We start from the raw sequence: 20,824 nt of genomic DNA, 5'->3' as shown, positions 1-20,824 counted from the left end.
GGCACGTCAGGGTTGCCGAGGTACAGAGATTGGGGGAAAGTGTGCTTTGAGTCCTGCAGAACCCTGTGGAGTGAGTAAGTGTCTTTCTAACATCCACTTCTATACGACCTGCTTCCCTTTGTCTAACCTCCCTTCTTAACACTTGTCCAATTCACCCTACCTTCTATCCAGCCTGTAGGATTTGTCAGGCCACGCCAAGCACTGTATTACGCCTGGGCGTCGGTTTACCCCGTTCTTGATCACCTGTCTTCTCTAGCTTCCTGATCAAGACTCGCTTATCCTTCAGGAATCAGCAGAAATGCTTCTCCCCTCTCCAGTTGAGACACTCTTATCCGTGCTCCCATAATCCTTTGTGCACACCTCTATATATCCCCAAGTCTGTTACAGGGTGAGTGAATCCTTTTTCTTTTAATGTTTTTATTATTTATTTTTGAGAGGGGAAGAGAGAGAAAGAGAGAGAGTAGGGGAGGGGCAGAGACACAGAGGGAGACCCAGAATCTGAAGCAGGCTCTAGGCTCTGAGCTGTCAGCATAGAGCCCGACGCGGGGCTCGAACTCACAAACTGTGAGATCATGACCTGAGCCCAAGTGGACGCTTAACTGACTGAGCCACCCAGGCGACCCCAGGCTGAGTGCATTGTTACTCGTTTATCTCCTGCTTTAAATTCTGAGCTCCTCAAGGGCAAATTCCGCCTTATTGTTGTATTCCCTATGCCCGCCACACAATTTGACATGAATAAGTGCCCAATAGTTGTTGAGTGGAAGTCAAGATAGATGTTCATGTTCACATCAAACAAAATAATGCCTGTCAATATCACCTGGAATTTTCAATGACACCCATTGAAAGAGATTGTCCCTCTGTCCTCTGGGAACGAAATGAAGACACATGAATACGGAATGCGTGTCTGAAGCAATGATTTCAACTCAGATAGAAGCCAATGCCCAGAGTGTGGGGCTTTATCTTAATGCCCTCAAGAGTAGCAGGGAAGGTGGGGCTCCTGGGTGGCTCAGTTGAGTGTCCGACTTCGGCTCAGGTCACGATCTCATGATCCATGGGTTCGAGCCCGCGTTGGGCTCTGTGCTGACGGCTCAGAGCCTGGGGCCTGCTTCAGATTCTGTGTCTCCCTCTCTCTCTGCCCCTTCCCCACTCATGTCCTATCTCTCTTTGTCTCTCAAAAATAAATAAACAGTAAAACAAAAGAGTAGCAGGGAAGGTAAAGGGAAGAAGTGACTGCGGTTATCTGTACTTCTGGCCCCTGTGCTCCTTCAGCCTCCTCGAAGACTGTGCAAATCTCTCTTAGCAAATGATAACATCATCGTTAGCCACTTTACTAAGTAAACTCAGAATGGAAGCAGACATGCCATGTTGAAACAACCACAAGAAACTTCATTGCAACCTCTTGAGAAATGACCACAACTGGCGAAAAAAAAACCAACCACTAAAATGATAAGTCAAAACAAAGCAGAGCAAAACAAGACAAACCAATAACGAGCTTTAATAGCATTTTCCCAGGAACTGAGGTCCCCTTGAAACTGTAGCATATAATAAAGTGGGGCTCTAAGGGCTCTTGGGATTCCCCTGCTCTGAGGCTGTTGGTCTGAAGTCCTGAAAGACCCATTTCTTCAAGACCCAGTCTAGGAGGGGTGGTGCTGTCTGCAGTCTGGCTGGTGTGGGAAGCCAGATTTCTAACCTGAAGGTCACCGGGGCGTTGGCACTCAGCAGAAGTTCAGCTGTGACTTTTCACGTTCTTTCTTCACAGTCCTCTGCCTTCCAGGCACGTCATTTACGTTTCTTAAATCCTGGGTGCTACAATTTCGCTCAAGTTTTTAGGAGGACTGCTCATAGCATGAGCCTTTTATAGGGAAAAGGGGAAAGCAGATGCCTATTTTATTGCTGAGCTTTTATAAACATAATTTTCTGGTTTCATGCACACAAACGCGATGGCGCACCTAACGCTGTCCATTCGCGTCTTCGCCGCGCAGCCCAGCGTTGAGATCGGTGACTCTGATGGACGCTGGCTGGGCTGCTCTTTCCACAATGGCTTTGTGGTTCTTGGAGGAGACCTTGTGAGCAATTTCTGCACAGGAGGATTTGTTGCACTTCAGCTCCTTGACACCGTGGACTAGGAGCTTCCAGCAGCCACTGGGTAGCACCTGCTTTGGCTTCTTGTTGCTCCCGCAAACCACATTGGGCGTCAAGATCTGGCCCTTGAGTCTTCTGCGCACCCTATTGTCAATGCCTCTGGGCTTCCGCTGTTAATTAATTTTGACATAGGGGTCTGCCTGGTGCCAGATGAATTTCTTGGTCCACTTTTTAATGATCTTGGGGCTCACTAGAGGTCGAGGGTGGCCGTGATGCGAGAAAGAGATGTTTGCCACCTCCATAGGCAGTGCCGAGGACGAAAGGGGGTGTCGCCCAGCTTTTCTAAAGAGAAGGAACCGTGGTGGGGGTGGCAGCTGGGTGGCTCAGTTGGTTAAGTGATGGGCATTGGTTCAGGTCACGATTTGCAGTTTGTGAGTTCGAACCCCACATCGTGTGGTCTGCTGTCAGAGCGGAGCCTGCTTCCGGTCTTCTGTCTCCCTCCCTCTCTGCCACCCCCCGCCCCCATGCTCTCTGTCTCAAAAATAAATAAACACTAAAAAAAAAAAAAAAAAAAGAGACAGAGAGAAGGAACAAAGCAGTCCCTTTAATGAATGGATTAATCATGATATTTGCTAATCATGAGGCAAACATGGATTCTCATCTTCTATCACAAATGACTTCTTACATCTATGTAGAGGAATAGTCATATATAAAGAATTACTTTAGGGGCGCCTGGGTGGCTCAGTCGGTTAAGCGGCCGACTTCGGCTCAGGTTATGATCTCACGGTCCGTGAGTTCGAGCCCCACGTCGGGCTCTGGGCTGATGGCTCGGAGCCTGGAGCCTGTTTCAGATTCTGTGTCTCCCTCTCTCTGACCCTCCCCCGTTCATGCTCTGTCTCTCTCTGTCTCAAAAATAAATAAACATTAAAAAATTTTTTTAAAAAGAATTACTTTATTTTTTATTATATAGCATATACATAGTAGTAAATAAATCTGCATGCAGCCATCACCCAGCTTCCAGTTATTAACTCATGACAGTCGAGTTTCACCTCTATCCCTACTCACTTTCTCCCTCACACACGGATTATTTTGAAGCAAATCTAAGACATATCATTTCATTCATAAATATTTCAATATGTATAGGAGTTACTTTAAATGTTATGAATTGAAGCTCCCTTTTCTTCAGTTCACTAGATTTAAAAACAATAATCTTTAAGCAAGAGAGAACAGTATTGATCCAGATAAATTAACTGGCCTACTTCCTGCCGATAATATAGGAGGCCTCTTTCTCTCTCAATTGACATTTCCATTCCATTTGACCTATCAATACATAGCAAAAGAAAGAGTTCTGTAATGAATAATAATCTGTAGATAACATGATGAATACCGAATTGCCCTTGCTCATTCCTGTTTAATCTTTGCTTTTTTAACATCTTCCATTGATTAATTTATTTATTCAGCTTTCACAAGGGATATTCTGAGAACTGATGCAGGGCTCGAACCCATGAACTGTGTGATCATGACCTGAGCTGAAGTCGGACACTTAACTGACTGAGCCACCCAGGCACCCAATTTCTTTCTCTTTCTTTCTTTCTTTCTTTCTTTCTTTCTTTCTTTCTTTCTTTCTTTCTTTCTTTCTTTCCTTTTTTTGAATAAGCCACAGATTTTTTTTTTAATGTGGTGATAGACATAATAATGTTTATACAGTAACTCATCATTCTCCTGGCGTTTAGAGGTTGTTACCAACAAATAATAATATTTTCAACACATACTAAGATCACATGTATGTTTTGGGATTTGTTGCCTAATCTATTTCTAGCATGATGTATTGATCCTCTTTTTTCTTTTTATGCTAACATTACAGTGTTTTAATTATTATAAATTTATAACAAGATGATATCTGATAGTTCTACCTTGTTCTTTCTTTCTTTCTTTCTTTCTTTCTTTCTTTCTTTCTAGAATTGTCTTCACTATTCTTGGCCCTTTATACTTCTATACAGATATTGTTTTACTTATTTTACTTTAATTTATACTTCTGTATACATTTTAGAATTAATTTGTCTGTATTCATAAAAAAAACCCTTCGGGGGGGGTGCCTGGGTGGCTCAGTCGTTTGAGTGTCCGACTTCGCTCAGGTCATGATCTCACGGTCTGTGAGTTCGAGCCCCGCGTCGGGCTCTGTGCTGACAGCGCAGAGCCTGGGGCCTGCTTCAGGTTCTGTGTCTCCCTCTCTCTCTCTGACCCTCCTCCATTCACGCTCTGTCTCTCTTTGTATCAAAAATAAATAAACGTTAAAAAAAAACCTACTGGGATGTTAACTGTAATTTTATTAACTCTATAGATCTATGTGGCAATATTCACCATCCTAAAAATATTAATTTTTTCCACTCATAGACATGTTGTACCTTCTAATTTATTCATATAGATCTCTTGTTTTTACATTCTTCCATACAGGTCTTGCTTCTTCTTTTGATGTTTACCCTTAATAATTTCAATTGCTCATTTGAATGAGATATTTGTTCTACCTAACAGTTTTTCCAATGGATTATCTTTTTTTTATTTTTCAGTACATGAAGTTTATTGTCAAATTGGTTTCCATACAACACCCAGTGCTCATCCCAAAAGGTGCCCTCCTCAATACCCATCACCCACCCTCCCCTCCCTCCCACCCCCCATCAACCCTCAGTTTGTTCTCAGTTTTTAAGAGTCTCTTATGCTTTGGCTCTCTCCCACTCTAACCTCTTTTTTTTTTTTTTTCCTTCCCTTCCCCATGGGTTTCTGTTAAGTTTCTCAGGATCCACATAAGAGTGAAACCATATGGTATCTGTCTTTCTCTGTATGGCTTATTTCACTTAGCATCACACTCTCCAGTTCCATCCACGTTGCTACAAAGGGCCATATTTCATTCTTTCTCATTGGCACGTAGTACTCCATCCAATGGATTATTTTTGAAGGATAGGCATGCTACTGTGTTTTCCTACAGTTAGCATGCTAGCAGAACTCCCTATGCTATTAGTTTGACTATAGAGACGATTATACCTTCACTTTGGACAATCACGTGTCTGGGAATAACGCCAGTTTTGTCTCTCTTTGGCTGGCTCTTGTAACTCCCTTTATTTTTTCATTTATTTCATTGTCTTGGGCCTCTAATACAATTTTGAAGAGTAGAGTGATCCTGACTTTGAACCAGACTCAAATGGGTATACTTATCAACGTTTATCACATAAATATCGAGATTTTTCTTATGGTAATTTTGTAAATGTTTCCCACTTATGCACCTACGCACATACCTATTGGCACTTATGCTGGATACTTCTCGAAGCAAACGGATGCGCATTATTTAATTTTATTCTCACACCAAATTTATGGGGGAGGCACTATTATTTTACCTATTTTGAAGCCGAAGAAACAAATGCACACCTGTGGTAACACAGCTGGTAAGTCAGCGAGCAAGAATTTCAATCTAGCAAGATGTCTTCCCCCAATCTTCCGTTCTCAGCCCCCATTCAAGAGTCACCCCCCCTAAGTTCGCAGATACTTAACATCTACTTTAGATGAAACTTGTAATGGTGCTGACCTTAATATTTTTCATTCTTGCCCTGTTTTTCCCTGTCTTATTTATCATATTTTGAGAGAGGAGTGATAAATCTCTCACTAGGATTGCGCGTGTCAGTTTGGTCACATAATTTTTTTGAAGTACAGTGTAACATTCAGAATGGTTGTATTTTAGTTGTGGATTACACGTTTTCACTGTCTTCTAGCTTTAAGAATTGTTCTTGAGGGGCGCCTGGGTGGCTCGGTCGGTTAAGCGTCCGACTTCGGCTCAGGTCATGATCTCACGGTCCGTGAGTTCGAGCCCCGCGTCAGGCTCTGTGCTGATGGCTCAGAGCGTGGAGCCTGTTTCAGATTCTGTGTTTCCCTTTCTCTCTGCCCCTCCCCTGTTCATGCTCTGTCTTTCTCTGTCTCAAAGATAAATAAACGTTAAAAAAATTAAAGAAAAAAAAAAGAATTTTTCTTGAGAAATTCCACATTACGATGATTCTCCACCTATTGTATGACATCTGATTTTTCTCTATGAAGGTTTTTAGGGTTACTTTATTTTTCTCTGAAGTTCTAAAATTTTAAGATAGGGGCGCCTGGATGGTTCCGTTGGTTAAGTGTCTGACTCTTGATTTTGGCTCAGGTCATGATCTCACAGTCATGGGATGAGCCCTGTGTTGGGCTCTGTACTGACAGCACGGAGCCTGCTTGGGATTCTGTCTCTCCCTTGCCCTCTGCCCCTCCCCTGCTTGTGCGTGTGCGTGCACACATTTCCTCTCTCTCTCAAAATGAGTAAATCAAATTAAAAATAAAATAAAACAAAATTAAGTGCCTTGGTGTGTGTGTGTGTGTGTGTGTGTGTGTGTGTGTGTACTTTCTCATTGTTCTGGATATGCGATAATGTTCTTTAAACTAAAATACCAGTATTTTAGTTCTGGGAAATTTTCCTGTACTATTTTTTTTTATAATTTCTTCCTTTCCATTTCTTACCCTCTCTCTTTCTGGAAATACTAAGGCCAGATGCTGGATCTAAAATAATCTTCTAATTGTTTCTGCCACCCACCTCTTATGGTCAAATCTCTTTGACTTCTTATGAGTTTTCTATACTATATCTTCAAAAATTCTATTAAATCTTATTTTAATTTTCATATATTCTTTCTCGTTTGTTGAAAATTCCTTCAAAAAATTATGCCCTTGTCGGGTGCCGGAGTGGCTCGGTCAGTTAAGCGTCTGACTTCAACTCAGGTCATGATCTCACAGTCTGTGAGTTCAAGCCCTGCATCAGGCTCTGTGCTGACAGCTCAGAGCCTGGAGCCTGCTTCATATTCTGGGTCTCCCTCTCTCTCTGCCCCTCCCCCACTTGCACTCTGTCTCTCTCTTTTAGAAACAGATAAAAATTAAAAAATGATTTTCTTGATTCATGGAAGGAATACCTTTTCTTATCTCTCCGTTTGTGTGTGTGTGTGTGTGTGTGTGTGTGTGTGTTTAATTTTTTTCCCAGAATATGCATTGCTCTGTTTCCTCTGAATTCTTTCTTTTTCTGTTTCTTTTAATCTTTTAATTTATTGCAGGGATTTCCACAAATAACAAGGGATCTACTCTTCATTCCTAAATAAGGAAATAGTGAAATGTTGAGGGTAAGCCATGTACGTGGTAAGATCTATCAACTGGTAAACTTTATTAGAGAAAGAAAAATTGAACAGGGATCTGGAGGTTTCCTTTAGAGATGAATATCTGTAGGTCTTGTTACCTTGGATGATTCTATTTTGCCAAATTAGAATCCTTATACATCTGCCCTTGGGGTTTTAAGCCTGTACTCTGGCACTCTGGGGACAAAGTGGAAAATGAGAGAAAGAAAACTTACTGTTCAATATATAGTTGTTTATCTGATCTGCCTTCTGGTGTTTTCAATGGCACTACACACCTGTCCTCGCCCATACCTTGTATCTGGGTGTTCAGAGCCTCGAAACAATCATCCTGTCCAGAGAGTAATCTTTATCTTTTGCTATCGTTTGCTTCTGTGCTTGGCTGGCTGCTTCCTCTGTTGACTTCTGGGATGGTTCGATATACGTGCTGCTTTTTGATACGTAGAGTTTTAAGGGGTTGGTTTCAAGGTTGTCTCTTTTCAGTCCCTCCTTGGTTTCATATCAGTTTTTACACCCGTTTCTCAACTAAGGGTTTTCTCCACGCTGATCAAATTCGAGTGCCCGTGGGGCACCACCATCCGTATAAGCTTGGGTAAGTAGCCTTGTCACAGAACACATGGCTATGTGGGGAACGGGAGTTTTGTACGTGGCTCAGCTTTTCCCAGATTCGAGGCTTTATGTAGGAAGCCCCCTTTGAGCTTACTGCCCTCTCCACTTCTCTCTGGCACGGGCTCTGGGCTTTAGCCCCAGAAAGAAAGCAACGGTGACATAAAGACCAACCTCTAAGTTGTATGAGGACTCATTATTTCCTTGTCTCACTGGCCTTCAATTGCCACTTCCTGTCGGGGTATGAGCTTGCCACGGTGATGGCATCTGGATGTTCCCTTTCTTACCTTCGAACTCTGACATAGTTTTTCTCATACTTCATCTAGTATTTCTGTCGTGGAGAACAAGAGGCAGAAAAGGGAAGGAATAGCCAGAGTCTTCATTTTACAGCTAGTCAGTTACGTGTGTGTGTGTGTGTGTGTGTGTGTGTGTGTGTGTGAAATATTCTTTTTGTGCTTGGACACATTCCACTCCAGGTACAAAGGAGCCCTAAGACATCTTACAGTTTTATAAGTGGAAGGAAGAATTCTTCCATTGGAGTAAAAGCACTCACACCAGAGCACCCTGAGCAAAAAAGAAGGGCACCTGGGTGGCTCAGTCAGTTAAGTGTTGGACTTCGGCTCAGGTCACGATCTCTCGGTCCACGAGTTCGAGTCCCATGTCGGGCTATGGGCTGATGGCTCAGAGCCTGGAGCCTGTTTCAGATTCTGTGTCTCCCTCTCTCTCTGCCCCTTCCCTGCACCCACTCTCTTGCTCTCTCTCTCTCTCTCTCTCAAAAATAAAATAAATAAATAAATAAAGAGAAATTGGAAATGTCTATTATTTATACTTACAGAGGCCCACAGAAACTCCCCTAACAGAATACCTCCCCGCCACCCCACCCCAGGCTACTCAAGATATAAAATCACACTCACATGGAGACTTTTTTTTTTTTTAAAGTTAAGTGATCTTAATCCAGTCTCTCAATAGATGGGCATTAAGAGGTTCGCGTAAGTCCCCAAATTTTATGCAAACTTGTGTGGCTGTGGAATTCTTTTTTTCAGATGGAATTATCCATTGTATCTACCTTTTGCTGAATCCATAACCCTAATGGTGAAATATGCCCAAGCTTTATTTAACATTTGTATGCTTTTGTTTTTCTTCTTCTTCTTTTTTAAATGTTTATCTGTTTACTTTGAGAGTGAGAGAGAGCCAGCTGCAAACAGAGGAGGGGCAGAGAGAGAGGGAGGGGGAGAGAGAGGGAGGGGGAGAGAGAGAGGGAGGGGCAGAGAGAGAGGGAGGGGGAGAGAGAGAATCCCTAGCAAGTTCAGTGCTGTCAGCACAGAGCCCTACCTGGGGCTGCAACTCAGGGACCATGAGATCACGTCTTGAGCCAAAATCCGGAGTCAGTTGCCGAACCCACTGAGCCACCCAGGCTCTCCACCTCCTTTGGTTTCTGAAACGTTCTCTTGAGGGGATTAGTGGGTCCCCAAGGACAGGGACAGTGTCCACTGTTACTTCCTCCTGATCCCAACCCGGTGGCACTTCCAAGTCCATTATGTGCACTTGTCGAAGGAGCGGGAGAGAGAAAGGGGGAATGTTGGAGGGGGCGGTCAAGGGAGGCAACGGTGAATGAGATTCCAGGGATGAAGCCGTCGGCTGGGACAACATATCACTATGCTGAAATCTGTTCCCCAAAGAACAAAGGAAAAGTAATTTTGCCAAGCCCTCTGTGAAGAATTTCTCCTCCACGTTACCAAAACAACGGCAAGGACAAACCCTGCGTGTCCCCGTGCAGCAGAGGGAACGGATATTTCCGAATGCGAGAAGATCTACACTGGTGTTACTAAACACGAAGCACAGAAAAGAAACCGGGGGAGAGTCCGCAGATGGCCGTCCCCATTAACCCATTTAAAAATGATGGCGGGGGGGGGCCGGGAATGGGAAGGCAATTTGCAGATCAACTTCCCACCAGGCCTCAAGGGAGCCTCCAATTTTATCCCATCTCCATTAGGGCTTCATGGAAAGACACATGACTCCTTTGTCTCTCGCAATAAGAACCAGGCTCCTCGGACAAATGATGCAAGAGGCAATTATATGCACACCGATTGCTTCCACAGCTTGCAAGAGAAGTCACTGGTATGGAAGCTAGCTGCACAGCTTTTCAAAAAGCCTCTCAATCTGGCCTGTGTTCAATGGCATAAACCCTCCCCCCACCCCCCACTTCCAGTAGATTTTCTAGCTGGAAGGGAAGGGACGATTCGGCAGGTAAACTGCCTACGGGGGCACGTTGTAGTGGGTTTTTTTTTTTTTTTTTTCTTTTTTTTCTTTTTTGAGCAGCTGCAGGGTTGCAACTTTGGAATAATGCCTCTGCGCGGGTCTAGTGGATGCATAGTAAAAATAGATGAGGTGCACGCACGGTGCTGAATAGATACAGTCCCTGATGCCTTTTCAAATATTTCTACAGGTTTTCCGAGCAAAGTCTGCTGCCAATCAGCGATTCACTGGGGAGGAACACTGAGAGGGAAAATAAATCATATGCGGATTCTCGAAGTGGGAGAGAGGTGGGAGACGAAATAACGTGGCAGGGAGGTCAAGGAAATACATTAATGAATAAGTCAATTTCCTAACAAGTGAAAGACACCTTTTGAAAACTTCCAGACTGGCTTATCTGTACAGATCGCCCCCCACCCCCACCCCCAACCCCAAACTTTTTTCCTCTGCTGACTATTCTACCATTCCTGTAATGTCCTTATTTCCTCCAGTAAATTAGTAAACCAGGAGTTCTCTGAAATGAAGTCAGTGTTCAGAGCGAAGAAACCCCAAAGCTGCTTGAAACTAGCTGGTGCTTTGGAAACACGTTCAGAGCTGCTCAGGAAAGCACAAATCATTGTTCCCATCTTACAGGCTCTGCACAAGCGTTCGTGTCCCTCTGGAATCATAAATTATCTTTCCAGTAAGGGCACTGGTCAGGTATGGCAAGTCAAGGACAAAGGACAGGCCTCAGACCCTGTTCTGAAATAGGTTAAGCTTGTTATTAGACTACAGTCTCTGCTTTCTGTCCAGACTCTGACTTTCCTCTCTGCATTCCAGCATCTGTGTTTTCCAGAATTAACTGCTGGCCTGGTCCACCTCTCCACACCCACCCCGACTCACCAAATCTGACCTGCCTTAGACCAGTACCCTGTTCACTACAATGTTGGGGATGTAAATTTCTAGAGCTATAATGATATTTACATCCTCGTGGTTTAGATCTCATTTTCTATGTGGCTTTCTTTAAAAAAAATTTTTAATGTTTATATTTGACAGAAAGAGAGACAGAGAGAGAGAGAAAGAGAGAGAACAAGTGAGGGAGGGGCAGAGAGAGACAGAGACATAATCTGAAGCAGGCTCCAGGGTCTGAGCTGTCAACACAGAGCCTGACGCGGGGCTGAACTCATGAGCCGTGAGATCGTGACCTGAGCTGAAGTCGGGGGCTTAACTGTCTGAGCCACCCAGGTGTCCCTCTATCTGGCTTTCAACCCTACCCCCAGTCAATCGCTTACTAGCTCTCTGATCTTGGGGCAATTATGAAATTTTTGTGAGCCTCATTTTCTCACCTGTAAAATGGAGATTATAGTAATTATAATTATTCAATTTTGAAAATTAAGTACACTATAATGTGTGATGTATGAGATGTTGCTCACAAAATACATGTGCAATACTCAATAAATAGTACTATTATTATTTTTGTCATTACTGTTGAAAAAGAGTATTAGCACAAACAGAAGATTTCTTAGTGGTAGCTCCTTATAAATCATTAAGGAAGATGTTGAATGGGAAAAGTTCTGTGTCATAGGCAAAGTCTATTTTTATGTCTGTCTGTCTGTATGTTTCTATTATCTATCTATCATCTATCTATCTATCTATCTATCCATCCATCCATCCTTCTTTTCCTCCTCCACCTCCTTCTCTTTCTTTTTTCATCTCTCTCTCTCCATCTATCACTCTATATTGGGGCACATATGTGATAATGGGCAAGATCTGAAATGGGAAATAACTCAGAGTTTCGAGGGTGTGTGATTGTCATAGTAATAGGAACAGTATTAACTTACTTGAATGATGAGTGTGTGTTTATCACATCTCTGATTTTAACGACTCTGTTATTGAATCCATTTATTTATTCCATCGTTCCATCAATATTTCATGAGACCCACCATTTGCCAGCCCCTGAATGAGATGCTGGAGACACAGAAACGAATCTCCCACAGTCCCTGCCTTTAAAAAGTTTATGGTTCCACCACAAAGCCAACAATTCAACAAACAATTTCAATAGGAGTCCAATATTGAATAAGCTTGTTAATGCCTGTTAAACACAATGTCTCTATGCAGAATCCTGACCTCAGCGGCCCCGCAACTCATCCTCGAGGGGATGTTCTTATTAAGTGGCTCAGCCTCCCCAGAGGGACGTTAGCCAAACATCTCTTGTTGGGGGCTAAGGCTATTTTCAGTATTGGTATACACATCTGTCAGTAATATAACCCAGAGAGTGCTGCTGCTCATTCAATACTGTTCAAAGGCTAGTTGAAGAGTATGGTTTTAAAAGCACATGCCCTATGGTATCTAACAGTTTTCTAAAACATGTCGTTCATTGGAGCCTGATCAGCAGAGAACCAGAAGTGTGACTGCATTACTGTGATTATTCACTGGCTCCTACCCTTTGCTCTTGGCTCTTGGTCTATTATCATCGGCTGATACGGAGACTTGTGATAAAGATAAAATCCCAGAAAAATTATTGTTAGATCAATTGAAAGATAGATTTGAGCCGCCCCTTGGACTGCCCCCCTCTTGGCTGCAATGTAGCCTTTTCATGACTGCACATGCCTCCCGGGATACAAACCTCTGTCTTGAAAAAAGTAAATATATGCCCTTGGTCAGATATCACCCTCCTGCCACTTGACCGTCTCTGCTCCTCTTCAGAGCCAACTTTCTAGAAAGAGTTGACTCTGCACCCTGTCTCTGCATCCTCCCTCCTATTCATGTCCCCTCTCCTAGTCAGAAAAGTTAAGTGATATGGAAGATGAACATAGGAAGTATACTATCTACCTAATAACATGTCACTTGATGGTTATTTTTCCTCTTACTCTGTTTTTAGAGATTTCTTGGACTTTATGTTTTAGGTCAACAATTTGGTTTCCAGCAATTTCTGTTGTATCATTTTGCTGTTTTGTTATTTTTTTGTGATCATATTTTTAACGTTTTCTTCATAGCTTAGAATTTTTTTTTACTCCTTTTTTTCTAACACCCTCTTCTTGTTTTATGGGTTAAATAGGCTCGTAAACCTCTCTTTGGATACTGATTTGATTTTTGTTTGTGTCGTGCAGTTCTTTTCCATTTTTCCCTCCTTCAGGCTATCGTTTTTTATTTTTCCTAAAACCCTTTCTTGAAACTCTTGGTTTTCCTCAAATGCTTGGTGACTTTTGGCTATCAGAATATGTTAAAAAGCAGCTTGATTGGTCCGCTACATGGAGTAGGGTGGTTTCGCCCATTATGAGCATGTGTCTCCTTAATGGGAACCCCCTTCCCCAAACCAGGAAAAATAATTGAGCTTTGTAGAAATCAATTGCACCTCTCCAGAGGCAATCTGCTCTATTTTGCACATGGGCAGGGAGCAGGCAGATAGCTCAGGTGCAAGCAAGTAGCAAGGATTAACTCTCAGGTTGGAACATTTTGTGTATAAATTACTCTCCTGGGTGCCAAGATCTGTTTTAATTTCATCTGGATCTTGTTTTAAGGACTACAGTTATCTCAAACTCTTCTCTGTTTTTTTTCTCTCTCAGACCTCAACACTTACACCATGAGTGCTCTCTAAGATGTTATTCTAGTTGTTTAGAAAAGAGTTCATAGGATTCTACCTAGTGAGAAAATGCTGCAGCCAGCAGCCGCATAAATGTCAGTGATGGAAAAGAGTTGCACTATCCAGCTGATCTTGAAACGGAGGCTTAACCTTGAACCTGGATCATTGCCTCCAGCCCGTATCTGCTCTGAGTGTTTGTTAACCCCAACTCGGTGTCCCTCAGACGTCTGTTGGGAAGAGGGACTCTTCTCTCTGCGACAGCCTTTGCCTGTGGGTGTTCGTGGATTTCTGTGGATTTCTCTACTTTGGTTGTCTTCCCACTCAACCTCTTTTACTTTTACTTTCTATCACTCGGAAGTAGCTCCAAATAGTATACCCACTAATGGTACCCATTTACATGTTGAGCACAAGTGTTCATTGTATGGTATCTTTACTATGATTTATATGGGAATTCGATTGATGTGGGAATTTGGGAAGGATGGGGAGTAAACACAAGGGCTCAATTCTACCATTATCCATTGGAAGCTCCTTTCCTGCAGCAGCTCTGTCTCCTTCAGCTTTTCTTTCTGCCTTCGGGATTCAAGACACTGGTTTCACAAAGCTGTCTTGCCATGTTTAACGCATCCCTATTAGTGACCATGATGCATTGGGGCACCATGTGAGATATAAGTGTGTTAACTGAAACACGTATGAGAAATGCAGATAGAGTCAAGTTTGGATGTAGTGTGGGCACAGGGGTCAATGTGACCAGCTGGGGCCATGGATGTACACAGAAGAGCCAGCACAATGGTCTTTACAAAGGGGACAATTGAGCTAATTCTTGAAGAGAAAAAAAGGCACCCACGCCCAAAGGAGAAGACCCAAGACAGAGAGGACAGGCTGAATGAAGGCATAAAGTGAAAAAGTACTACCCAGAATGGAACCCATGAATAATTCCATATACTGGAAGGGAAGGAGTGTGTAAGGAAGAAACAAGCTGCAAAATCAGAAGCCGGGTCCTGAACGGCTTTGTCTATTGTGCTAAGCAGCTTGGAATTTACCCTAAAGGCAGCGGTGACTCAGCGAAGGATTTTAAATATAGGGATAACATGATTAATAAAGGCTAACATTTAGTAAGGATGTTCCAGGCAATGTTCTAAGTGTTTCACATGGATTAAGTTACTTAGTCCCCATGACAACCCGATGAGGCAGATGCTATTAATATCCTCATTTTTCAGTACAGAAACTATGAAACATAAATCCCTCAAGGACATGTCCTTCATCTGTGTACTGTTGAATCTTGAAGTTCTAGAACTGGGTCTGGCATGATGAACGCATGTTGAATGAGTGAATGAATGAATGAATGAATGTCTGGTAGGAGCCTAACAATAGAATGGAAAGCTTCGCAGAGTTACTGAAAATATAATCATTGGGTATTGATTTAAAGAATGGCACCGTTGGGCGCCTGGGTGGCGCAGTCGGTTAAGCGTCCGACTTCAGCCAGGTCACGATCTCGCGGTCCGTGAGTTCGAGCCCCGCGTCGGGCTCTGGGCTGATGGCTCGGAGCCTGGAGCCTGTTTCCGATTCTGTGTCTCCCTCTCTCTCTGCCCCTCCCCCGTTCATGCTCTGTCTCTCTCTGTCCCAAAAATAAATAAAAAACGTTGAAAAAAAATTTTTAAAAAAGAATGGCACCGTGAAAATACTATAAATTTACTCTTTTGTTGTTTTGGATTTTTACTATCTTCCTCCACTAGAATCTATTCTCTGTGAGGTTGAAGATTTTGTCTATTTGTTTAGCATTGTATCCCCTGCACCTCACAGAGTTTCATGCATAGAATAGTTGATCAATAAATACTTGTTGGAAAATGAATAAGCAAATGGTTACATTAAGGTTGCAAATACTGCACATCGGATCTCCATTTTGCTCATTCATGCCCCGTGTTAACACATTCATGGTAATAAGGAAACCTATTTCATTTTTTTAACCTCATGTTCCCAAATTTCATTTATCCTCACACCCTATTCTATTCCTGGAATTAGCATTTTTCTTAGAATTTCTACAGTGGGATTAGAAAGACCTTGGAGGAACCTTCCTTCAGGAAGTTTCTACTCAATCTATTGCTATAGTGCCAAGTTGTTTTATAGCCTTCAAAATATCTATATGGTACATATAGTTAGTAAGTAAGGCAGTTAGTAAGGCAAAGAGATGATCTTAGACAATGGCACAACAACCTGAGGAAATTAAGGAAAGTGTCGCCAGTTGGGTTAAGTCAAGTGAGCCACATTATCTGGTAAGGCTGTGTGGAGTCTGTAGAGATTCCGTGTCCAAGGGCACTAATGTGGAAAACAAAGAGGCGGACACCCACAATTCTAGCATAAGTCTGCGTGGTGGTATGGATTAATGCATAGATACCGGTGATGCTCCGGAGACTGTTCCATAATCCCTTGCCTTTCCCCCGCTCTGCCCCAAACCATTTCCCTTCAGAGAAAGGTGAATATGGTAGCTGTGTCTCCCAGATCCTCCTGTCAATTGGCTTCCAGATGGAGCATGTTTCGGCCCATGGGAGGCACCAGCAAGACGATGGTAAGAGACGCAAGGGCATGTTTCTCCCCTCTTTACTGTCTCCCTTCTTTACGTGTATCTCCGGTATCGGTCATGTCCCCTCCATTGTTTCATTTCCTGCTGTACGAGACCACTGTGGTACCGGTTTATTTGGGATGACCTCAGTGCCAGGGATATTGGGACATCACTTCCTCCTTTTACCTCTCCTGCCTCACGATGGTGGTGGTCTCCTGACACTAATACCCAGGCTGCCTCATTGAGCCCCATTTGACTTCTGGGCTTCTTCATTGCCTCTAAAACCAATGCCCTGCATTAAATCCCCTCAGCTTTCAGTACTTAGAGTTGTTTTCGTTTTCTTAGTCATGCTCTAAATGATCCAGTCAACAATAACAAAGGGAAGAGTGTTATTGGGGTCATCTTTCTGATCTTCAAAATGGGTGGTTTAGTTGCAAGATGTACTTCCATCTTTGAAATGTGAAGGTTTTATAAATGGCATTTCCTGAAGTATGGTCCAAGGATCCTCTGTTTCAGAAATCTCTGAGAAGTTGATGAAACATGGGGTGCCTGGGTGGCTCAGTCGGTTAAGTGTCCGACTTTGGCTCAGGTCATGATCTCGCAGTTCATGAGTTCGAGCCCAGTGACAGGCTCTGTGCTGACAGCTTGGAGCCTGGAGCCTGCTTCAGATTCTGTGTCTTCCTCTCTCTCTGCCCTTCCCCAGCTCATGCTCTCTCTCTCTCTCTCTCTCTCTCTCTCAAAAATAAATGAACATTAAAAAATTAAATATGTATGTTCCTGGGGGTGCCTGGGTGGCTCAGTTGGTTAAGTGTCCAAATTCACCTCAGGTCATGGTCTCACAGTTCATGAGTTTGAGCCCTGCATCAGGCTCTCTGCTGTAAGCTCAGAGCCTGGTTCAGCTCGTCTGTCCCCCTCTCTTTTTACCTCTCTCCCTCTCAAAAATAAATAAACATTTAAAAAATGTATATTCCTGGACTCATCTTTGGGGGATGTGGTTGGGGAATCTGACATCCCAAACTCTCCTCCGAGAGGATCTTATAAAAAATAAAGTTTGAGATCAGTGATCTACCATTGATCTTCTTGAGAACATTTTCCAGAGAAGTGACACAATGTGTGTATTAAGGTGTTCGGAAAACTTTTTCGTTTACTCCCTTTCAAGAAATGCCACCTGCCAAGTCAAGAAATTTAGATGAATTTGGTTAGTTGTTTTTTGTGGTTACTTTTTAAAATGTCACATTTTATGGATCTTCCAGAAGTCATCTCAAGCAGGGGCGAATATGTTTCACACACTTCTAAGGAATTTCACAACCTACAAAACAGTGCATATAGGAAACCTAAAACTATGTGCAGAATAAAATTTCATGCCATTGTTGCTAGGCTAGTGACTGCCAAATTTGATTTTATCATACTTCGAGGAAAATTAACTTATGTAAGGGGTATCAAGAATTTTAAATTTCCAATAAAAATAAGTTTGTAGACATTGCTGAAAATAGGCATCATCCAACACTTTCAAGAGAAACTAAACAGATAGTTGGTTTCAATTATAAAGTAGGGTAATAAACTTTTTCTCAGCTTAGGTTCTCCTAAAAAATGAAACTTGAAGCAAGCACTTGGGTGCAGGTACTTTGTTTTGGGAAGTGAGTTCAAAAAGGAGGAAAAGGGAACTGGATAGAGAAAAAGCCACCCCAAGAGTGTGCTGTCGACAGTGACTAATGATAGTGGGAGCTTGATCCTACTAGGAAGACTTTGATAAGACACCTAGAATAAATGCATAAATATATCCAGTTGGATAGAAGAGGGGAACATTAATTCACCAGTCCTTCTCCTTCACTGGTCAAAGGTTGTCTAATGGCATCATTGACTCTTCATGATTCCGGGCAAGTGCATTGGTCACAATGGCTGAACTGATCTCTGTACCCACTCCACGCGGTGGTGGTCAAGTAACCCTGAGGCAAGCTGCTGAGAGTTTACACCTGCATACAGTTGTTGCTTAATAATGGCATCTCTAAAAAAAAAAAAAAAAAGGTGGGCAAAATATGACGTATGGCCCAAGAGGAATATGATACCTCCCTTTTTAGGTATTTAATAATCATCAGAGATGATTCCCCAGGCCAAGGAGTGTGGGTTTTCTCAAACACATGAATTATAAATGTTTTATCTCCAGAGATGGTTTTTGTATTTGTTAGTCTGGATCATGTTTATGCCTCATCTCTTCTCCTCCTGGCCTGATGGGAAACATTTATCCCTTTGTAGTTAACATGCAAAACTTGGAAAGAACCCACGAAATAAAAGCAGGTTAAGATAAATTCCCTGTAAGCTATGCCTTGAAATTGTTTATTTGCTAACTGGAGAGAGTCTTGCTGGACACTGAGCAGATTATAAATTTGTCACCAAAAGGACTTCTAAGCATAGGTTGCTCTTAAATCATTCTGATGGCAATGTAAGCTGTGACATAGTGGAACCATTTGAAAAAGTGCAAGCCATGTCCCCTCACGCTTTCTTAGAATAAGCACAATGACTCATTTTTTTTCTTCTTCCCTGGATGCTCTCAAAGTCCTCTATGTCAGTTTCCACCCTCGCTCTCCTCCATGTTTGTCATTCCTCCTTTCCAGACCCGCCTTCGTCTTCCATTTTTTTTTTGTTTACTTGTTTAAACAGGAAAAGAAGTGAAGAACATTCTATGATTTCTGCCACTGTAGATCCGTCTTTATTTACTTATATCTAACCCTGCCTTCTTCCAGAAACTGTTTAGGTTGTTGATGCCGCCTTATAATCTGGGTCTTGTGCATCAGTAAGAACATGGACCCTGGAGTTTGTCAGTCCTGGGTTTGAATCCTGCTCCAACACCTGTAAATCGTTGTGAACCTAAAATGTCCTTAATTTCTTTGGACCTCATGGTACCTTCTGTGAAACAGGGCTAAGAATATCTCTCTTACAGACTTCTAATGAAACCTAAGTGAGAAAATAGATGGAAAAGGGTTTAACACCATGACACAAGATAAACATGCGGTAAGTGGTCTTGTCATCAGTACGTAGTACTCTCCACAACTTGTGGATTTTCTCCTCTCCATCTTTAGAATTTGTCTGTGAGTTGAACGGTAAATGTATAGACAGGATACTGGTAACAGGGGCTTGAAATCAATGTCGTGGACTGGCTTTGGCCTGATGCTCTTTGGTCCACAGGGTTAATGAACGTCACACGTGGAGACGTGTCAACAAAAAACAAAGAACAACCAGAAACAACACTGAGCAAGTGTTGTTTAACAACACGCGTAGACAGCAGCAACGGTTCTCATAAGAAGCCTCACAACAACAACTCTGGATTCTGACTTAGGAAAAGGGAATGGAGAGCTGACGTGGCTTGGATGAGAACTTCAGAGGTGAACAGCTCTCTACGGAATTTCTCAAAGTCAGAAGTAGCAATAGACTCTGTTGCCGTATCTGCACAAAATAAGTGCACCTGTGAAAAGAATGCAAGCTTCCTCTGTGCACAGTGAGGAAATGGTTATTGGCTTTATTTTGTGCTCTGTCATCCCACCCAAAGTGCAGTCGATACGGCACAGTACGACAATAATGTTTATCTTGAGTTGGTGGTGCAGGTGGACAACAGGAAAGGCAACGGAATGTAAAGTTGCGTTCCAAGATCTACCCAAGACACTGACGTGTCTGCGTTAGACACACATGTGAGTAAACCAAAAGCTTCTCTACCAAAAAGGAGACAAAGAGCTCGGAAATTTCTTGAACATTTATTAACACAACTTGGATGGTGTTACTTAATTAACACAACATTGATTAACACAACTTCCTGATATCAGGAAGGCAGGACTGGACTAGGTTTGGAGTGGGGTAAGCAACAACCCGATCAACGGCCTTTGACTCTATTTTGGAAAGACATTGGGAAAATAGAGAAGCAGAGTCAGTTTCCAACATGGGAAAGGGACTCAGCCATAATTCCAGAGGGTTTATCTAAAGACTGCCCAGGAGAGAAAGCCACTGGGTGTGATAAGCAAGAGTCCTGCTACCGTAGAGCTGTTTTCTTCCGAGGAGAAATGCTGACCTGATCTTCACGGGTACACAACAGCATCCCAGAAATCTCAGCAGACAGCCTTTTGAACTTGAGAAGAGCTTGCTAGGGGATGGCTGGGTGCCTTAGTCGTTAAGAGTGCAACTTCAGCTCAGGTCATGATCTCGTGGTTTGTGCGTTCGAGCCCCGCGTCAGGCTCTGTGCTGGCAACTCAGAGCCTGGATCCTGCTTTACATTTCATGTCTCTCTCTCTCTCTGCCCCTCCCCTGCTCATGCTCTCTCTCTCTCTCTCTCTCTCTAACCAGCCTCTAGGTCATGTTCTCTTCTTGCCACAGCCAGCCACACTCCCACCCCATGACCTGATCTCTTCCATTGCTCAGTGTGAATTTCACTGTAGCAATTTCAGTATCTGATAGGACCTTATTATGCACCTATTTCTGCTTGTGTAGTGCATGTCCCTTTGTACAGAAATGCAAATTTTGTGAAAGAGAAGCTATCTTGTTTAAAGCTCTGTCCCCAGTGTTCAAAAGAGTGACTGGTGCATGGTGACCGGT

General features: G+C 42.8%; 1 pseudogene; it reads right to left on the bottom strand.

Annotated features, from left to right (window-relative positions):
- Positions 1-1,949: 1,949 nt before the first annotated feature.
- Positions 1,950-2,585, bottom strand: LOC131515860 (large ribosomal subunit protein eL32-like; annotated as a pseudogene).
- Between the last annotated feature and the right edge of the window lie 18,239 nt (positions 2,586-20,824).

The sequence above is a fragment of the Neofelis nebulosa genome, chromosome 7, assembly GCF_028018385.1.
Source record: "Neofelis nebulosa isolate mNeoNeb1 chromosome 7, mNeoNeb1.pri, whole genome shotgun sequence".
Taxonomy (NCBI): Eukaryota; Metazoa; Chordata; class Mammalia; order Carnivora; family Felidae; genus Neofelis; species Neofelis nebulosa.
This window is presented reverse-complemented; position numbering and strand designations above follow the sequence as displayed.